The sequence below is a fragment of the Otolemur garnettii genome, unplaced genomic scaffold (genome assembly GCF_000181295.1).
Source record: "Otolemur garnettii isolate 467f Iridium unplaced genomic scaffold, OtoGar3 scaffold00057, whole genome shotgun sequence".
Taxonomy (NCBI): Eukaryota; Metazoa; Chordata; class Mammalia; order Primates; family Galagidae; genus Otolemur; species Otolemur garnettii.
In genome coordinates this window covers 11,420,480-11,427,550 of record NW_003852452.1, presented here as the reverse complement: position 1 = coordinate 11,427,550, position 7,071 = coordinate 11,420,480, and positions in this window count along the sequence as shown.

Sequence of the window (7,071 nt, the reverse complement as noted above, 5' to 3'; positions counted from 1 at the left end):
TCATTAAAAAATGAAAATGTCATTGGGAAACTTTAAAATACAGCAGAAAGCTTCAAGAACAGGTTAAATCAAGCAGAAGAAAAAAAGACCATCCAAGCCTAAAGAGAAGACTTTCAAATTAACCCAGTCAAAGATGCAGAGAAACTAATGAAGAATGAAAAATCAGAGAAATATGGGATAATTCAGACTTGCCAAATTCAATGGTATATCCAAAGATAATTCAACATGCTCAAGTGAGTTTCATCCCATAAATGGACAGATGATTCAACATAAGGAAATCAATAAACATGATTCACCACACAAACAAAGCAAAAACAAAAATCATATGATCATCTCAACAGATGCAGGAAAATTATTCAATAAAATCCAGCACCTTTTCATAATAAAAACCATCAACAAACTAAACATGGAAGGAACATACCTCAAAATTATAAAGGTTGTGTGTGATACTCACAGCCAACATCATACTGAATGAGGAAAAGTTAAAAGCACTGCCCCTAAAACCAGAATGAAACAAGTATGCCCACCGTCACCATTTCTATTTAACACAGTCCTGGAAGTCCTCACCAGAGCAATCAGCCAAGAAAAGGAAGCCAAGGACCTCCATAACCATGAATACATGGCAAAATCATCCCCATTTACCAGTTTACAAATGATATGATCTCGTATCTAGAAAATCTAACAGTCTATTAGATTTTATCCTGGAATTGATAGGTAAAAAGTTTTGTATCTGGTTCAGCAAAATCTCAGGTTACAAAATCAATGCACACAAATCAAGAGTATGTCTGTACGCTAATAAAGTCAGGCTGAGATTCAAATCAGGAATTCAAGAACATTTACTATAGCCACAAAGAAAGTGAAGTACCTAGGAATGTACATAACCAAGGAGTTAAAAGATCTCTACGAGGAGAACTGCTGAACACTGATGAAAGAAATGGCAGATGACACAACAAAATTAAAAACATCCCACACTCACGGATTGGTACAACAATGTTGCTGAAGTGTCCGCTCTGCCCAAAGCAACTTCCATGTTCAACACAATTCCCATCAAAATACCAATGTCATATGCCACAGACCCTGAAAAATATAATACTAAGCTTCATTCGGAACCAAAAAAGAACTAGACTAGCCAAAGCAAGCATAAGGAAAAAAATAAAAATTGAAAAAGAATAAATCTGGAGGCATCAGATTACCTGTCTTCAAATGTACTACAAGGCTAATGTCACCAAAACAGCATGGTACTGGTATAAAAGTAGAGACATAGATCAATGGAGCAGAATAGAGAACCACATTTTAAAAACCATTTACCTATAGTCAATTGATCTTTGACAAAGCAAGCAGCATACACTGGGGAAACAATGCCAAATTCAATAGATAGTGCTTGGAAAATTGGATAGCTGCATGCAGAAGAATGAAACAGGACCCCTACCTCTCACCATATACAAAATTAATTCAAGATGGATAACAGCCTTACATGTAAGTCACAAAACCATAAAAATTCTGGAAGAAATTGTAGATAACCCTCTTCTAAACAACATCTTAGGCAAAGAATTTATGACTAAATCCCCAAATGCCAATACAGCAATAAAAAAAAAAATTAGCAAGACTTAATCATATTGGAAAACTTCTGCACAGCATAAGAAGTAATAAACAGAATAAATAGGCAAGCTGCAGAATCCAAGAAAGTATTCACAAACTACAGCCAATAAAGGGCTAATATCCAGAATGCTCCAGACAAATCAGCAAGAGAAAAAACAAACAACCTCATTAAAAAGTTGGCTAAGGACATGAACAGAAGTTTTTTGAAAGAAGATAGATAAAGGGTTAACAAGCATGTGAAAAAATGCTTAACACCACTAATGATCAGGTAAGTGCAAATTAAAATCACAATGAGATACCACAATATCCCTGTCACAATGGCCATTCTCAAAAAGTCCCAAAACCACAGATGCAGGCGTAGATGCAGAGAGAAAAGAATGCTTGTGCACCGTTAGTGAGTCTGCACGTTAGTACAACTTCTATGGAAAACAGTTTGGAGATTCCTCAAAACTAAGCATAGACTCACCATTCCATCTAGCAATCCCACTGCTGGTTATCTACCCAAAGAAAAAGAAGTCATTTTATCAAAATGATGCCTACGCTTGAATGTTTTTTGCATTACAATTCACAATTGCAAAGATGTGAAATCAATCTAAGTGCCCATCAATTTGCAAGTGGATAAAGAACACAGAGTGTTTTCATATGGAAACCATGGAGTACTACTCAGCCATGAAAAAGGAATGAAATAATGTCTTTTTTGCAGCTACTTGGATGGAACTAGAGACTGTTATCAAGTGAAAGATCTCAAGAATAGAAAAAAAAAACAGCCACATGTACTCAGTAATAATTGGGAACTGAGCTATGAGCACACAGGGCACAAAGAGATTTAAAGGACATTGGAAACCAAGAAGGGGGTGGATGGTCCGAGAAGGAGGTACCTATCAGGTACAAGGAACACCATTACAGAGATAGGCAAACTAGAAACCCCATGTTAAGCATTATACAGGTATCCGTGTAACAAAACCATTTGTATGCTTTGATATTTTGAAATTGAAAAAAAGAAATAAAATCAAATTTACATTTAAATTCATTCTATAATAAGTGCCATGATGAAATTTGTTTATGGTACTATGGAATATAGAGGCATCTCTGAAATCGGGGAGAACAGGACCTTGGAAATCGTAACCCTTGCAGGGACGGAAATCACAGCATCATTCAGAGTTGCAGAATGAATATTAACTGTCTCTCAAATATTGAATTCCTCCCAAGTAAAGAAACAATGTATAATCACCAGCCAGAAAGTGCTTCTTTCAACTAACTGCCCTCAAGGGTGTCCTCAAAGTCAGCCTGAAACAGCGCTGGTGACAGCGTGAACACCTGTGAAATTTGTGCCATGCCCCCGTTTACGTGTTAGGTGTGCTTTCTATGTATGAAATTACATCCATGAGACTGCGCCTGGATTCTATAAGCATGGTTCCTAGTAGAAAGTTCTTTGTAGAGTTACCATGTAATGTCATTTGAATATTCTAGTTCTCACAGTGGAAAAACGTTACTGGATAGGATTGCGTAAGAAACTACAAGAAAAAAGTTCTCCTGGAATTTAATGCCAAGAAAAAAAAGTCTTTCCAGAAAAACTCATATTTGAATTTCTATCATGCAAAAATTATGATTCAGTCTGTGTGGCTTGTCTTTGGTCACGAGGGAGGGAACAGACAAACGCAGGGCTTCGTGGCTGTTGTCACTATTTCTCCAGAGATTCTAGTACAAATATTTCTCTTCTTCTAAATTATTTCTGAGCATGTTTGCATTCTGCTTAAGCCATTTGTTCCTTTACATATTCAAACACCACAAACCAGTCAAATCCCTTTTGAGGTAAAAATTGTTCTAAATTGTTAGTCAATAAATAAATGAACAGGCAGACGAATGGCTGGATAGGTAGGTGGGTTCGGAGGTCAATAGATCGGTAGTTTCATTCTTTATAAAAACCTAGATCCTGAAATACGATCTATGTTAGTGCTACTTTATGTTCTGATACATGTTTTTAAACAACAAAAATATTAATTATCAACAAAATCATCAGTAGTGCAGATTTTATACCCAAGAACGTGCCTAGCTTTTGCTGATACATTCACATTGCCAGATGTACATATCATAGCACTAGTGTGAGTAAATCTTTTCTAATGCCCTTAGAACAGTAGCTGACGGTAGAGAAAGGCCTACTTATGTGCTTGCTACATAAATTGTTTTATACAATATTAAAAAATAGTTACTAAAACTTAAAATTTTTTAAGAAGTTTAGTTATACTAGGCTCGGTGCCTATAGCTCAGTGTCTTGGGTGCCAGCCACATACACTGGAGCTGGAGGGTTCGAATCCAGCCCGGGCCTGCCAAACAATGACACCTACAACCCCAAAATAGCCGGGCACTGTGGCAGTCGCCTGTAGTCCCAGCTACTTGGGAGGCTGAGGCAAGATGGCTACAGCGCAAGAGTTTGAGGGTGCTGTGAGCTGTGATGCCAGGGTACTCTACCAAGGGCAACATAGTAAAACTCTGTCTAATAAAAAAAAAAAAGAAGAAGAAGAAGTTTAGTTATAATAATACATGGTTAAAGAAATACAAGAAAAAATAATCATAAATATTTTAAGACACTTCCTAAGATCCTTCAAAATTTTTTTCAACAAAGCATCATCTCTCTTATGCCTTGTAACAGTAATAGCTTTTTTTTTAAAGGTGCCTTAGGATAGAACTGACATCAACAGAGCAATAACCCCCCCCCCCAAAGGAGTTGCAGAACGCCTCCTACTGAACCAGAAATATAAAAAGCTAGTTCATCCTGACCACCAGGGATGTAGTATGAGCCGGTACCCAATGTTCAACAGCTTATGTTGATACATGTATCGATAATACATGAGTAGATGCAGGATTTTGCCGAATATCAGACCACTCTTAAATCTTGAAGAGGGAAATATGTTATGAACAAGAAAAAGACAGTTTCCCAGGCTCTGGACTCAATAGTGGCTATTTCAGGAGCCTAAAAAGGAAAGTAACATGTTAAAAGCAGGAAGGAATCAAAATTCTTCAGAGAGTAGTCTCCGAGTCCTTCCATCCTAGGCGGTCGTTTCAGGAATTAAATAAGTGGATTTATGAAAAATTTAACAAGGATTTCTCTCCCTGCAAGGGAAAACCACTATTAAAGTAGACCAGAGTTTTCTACAATTCTTTAGAAAGGAGGCACCACCTGGGCTCTACCAAGACATGAGCATGCCAAGCTCCAGTTAGAAACTGGAAGACACTAGGAGCCCAGTTGGTATCAGTATTTAATCCCGATGGAGAGCAAACTATTAGCAATACCCTTGCCTGCACACACAAGCTAAATTCTAACAAGGAACCGTACAAGTGGGGCAGAATTTAAGAGGCCCTTCCATTTAATCTCTGCAAGAACTTCCAGTTGCGGGTAAGTTACTTAGTCTCATTTGAACCCAGTTCAATATATATCACACATTGTGATATATGTAAAGTGTTTTGGTACACATAATTTCATCTAGATGGTGCTCATCTATTTAAAGGTTTCTGTGTCTTTAGAAAGGCAAGTTCAAATGTCAGGTGCAAAATGCGAAGTTACTATAAAGAAAACAGAGTAGCAAATACTAAACTGTGTGCTTCTTAGCCTAACAATTTTGACCTTCTGTCTGACCAGTCTTCTGCTTAAGACCAGAGCATAAGGAGATCTCTTCCACCATGTATTAGCTGTATGATCTCAGTTTTCCTCGTCTATGACATGGGAATAACAATATCTACCCCACAGGGGTAGGTTGACACTTTAAAGGATAGCTTGTGTAAACAACCTTGTGTGAATGTACAACCATTCCCAGAATGGTTCCCTCCAGTAGGATATGATGCTGGCCACAAATACAAGCCTCGTGTACATGTATAATTATAAATATCCTAGTGGCCACATTAAAAAAAAGAAACAGGGGACATTAGCTTTGATAATATATTTTCTTTAATCCAATCTATCAAAAATATTGTCTTTTGTTTGTTTGTTTGTAGAGACAGAGTTTCGCTTATAGCCATCCATAGAGTGCTGTGATGTCACAGCTCATAGCAACCTCTAACTCCTGGGCTTAGGTGATTCTCTTGCCTCAGCCTCCCAAGTAGCTGGGACTACAGGAGCCCGCCACAGCACCTGGCTATTTTTTTTTTTTTAGTTGCAGTTTGGCAGGGGCCAGGGCTGGGTTTGAACCCACCACCCTTGATATTATGAGGTGAGCACCCTACTCACTGAGCCACAGGTGCCGCCCAATATTGTCATTTTAGCAGGCAATCATGCTAGTAGAAAATTATTAATAGTATTTTTTACATTTTTCTATAAAATCTTTGCTATCTGGTACATGTTTACAACTATAGCACTCTCGATTTGGAATAGCCCCCTTTAAAGTATACAGTAGCCACACGCGATTAAAGACTACTGTATTGAGCAGGGCAGCCCTACAGAACAATGCCCAACAGATATTTTGTACTCATATTACTACTGCATGGAATTATTGATATTGGTATTACTATTATAATAATCCTAAGCGATGTTTCTAACTGTGCAAAGAATCAGGAAATAATTTTAAATATCTGGTTAATTTTCAAAATATGAAAACTTCTATGCAGGCTACAGGGCTGATAGGAAAAAAAGAAGATTTGCATCTTAATATGTGAAGAAAATAACAGAAGATGATAAAAAACACAGATATGGTCAATGGAATTAGAAAAAACAAAATAAAACAAACAAACAAGAACAAAAAAAAAACCCTAGCTGGATACAGGGAGAAATTCTAGATACAGGGCATTTTTCAAGAAAAGATTTTTTTTTTAAGGCAGGATTTAAGACTGCAAAATAGAATCTTACATTTTTGCTCATAGCGAATACAGAGGGAATTAATTTAAAGCTCTATTTGCATGTTAACCAGAAAATCCAGATAAATGTAAAGGACTTCACAAGGCAATACTTAGATGTACAGTTTCAATTAAGCAAAATCTGAATTGTTACAAGAGCTTCTAGAACAGAATTATTTTACAAGACAGCTTCTCTAGGGAGGAAAAAGAAGACTGCGATGTAAGAGATTTATACATAGAGGCATATTAGGTTTTGTCATCAGATTCCTAAGAAGGAAACTCACAGGAGACTGAGGCCTTCCTGGGGCTCACGGAGGAGCCCACGTCCCTGAATCCACAGTGCATAACATTTCTTTCTGGAAAACCCGTAATTATTACGTCAGATATCAACCTAGCCTCCCCATCATCTGGAAAGTTTTTTGTTTTGTTTTGTTTTGTTTCATTGAATGGTAACTATGTACATTAATGCACTTCTGGGGTACAGTGTGGGGTTTTCACACAAAATCCGAAACACTTCCATCAAACTGGTTAACATAGCCCTCATGTCATTTTCTTCGTTATTATTTTAAAACATTCACATTCTACTCTTAGGAAGAGTCACTTGTACCCTTGTAAGATAAACCCCAGAAGTGATCCCTCCAATCCCCC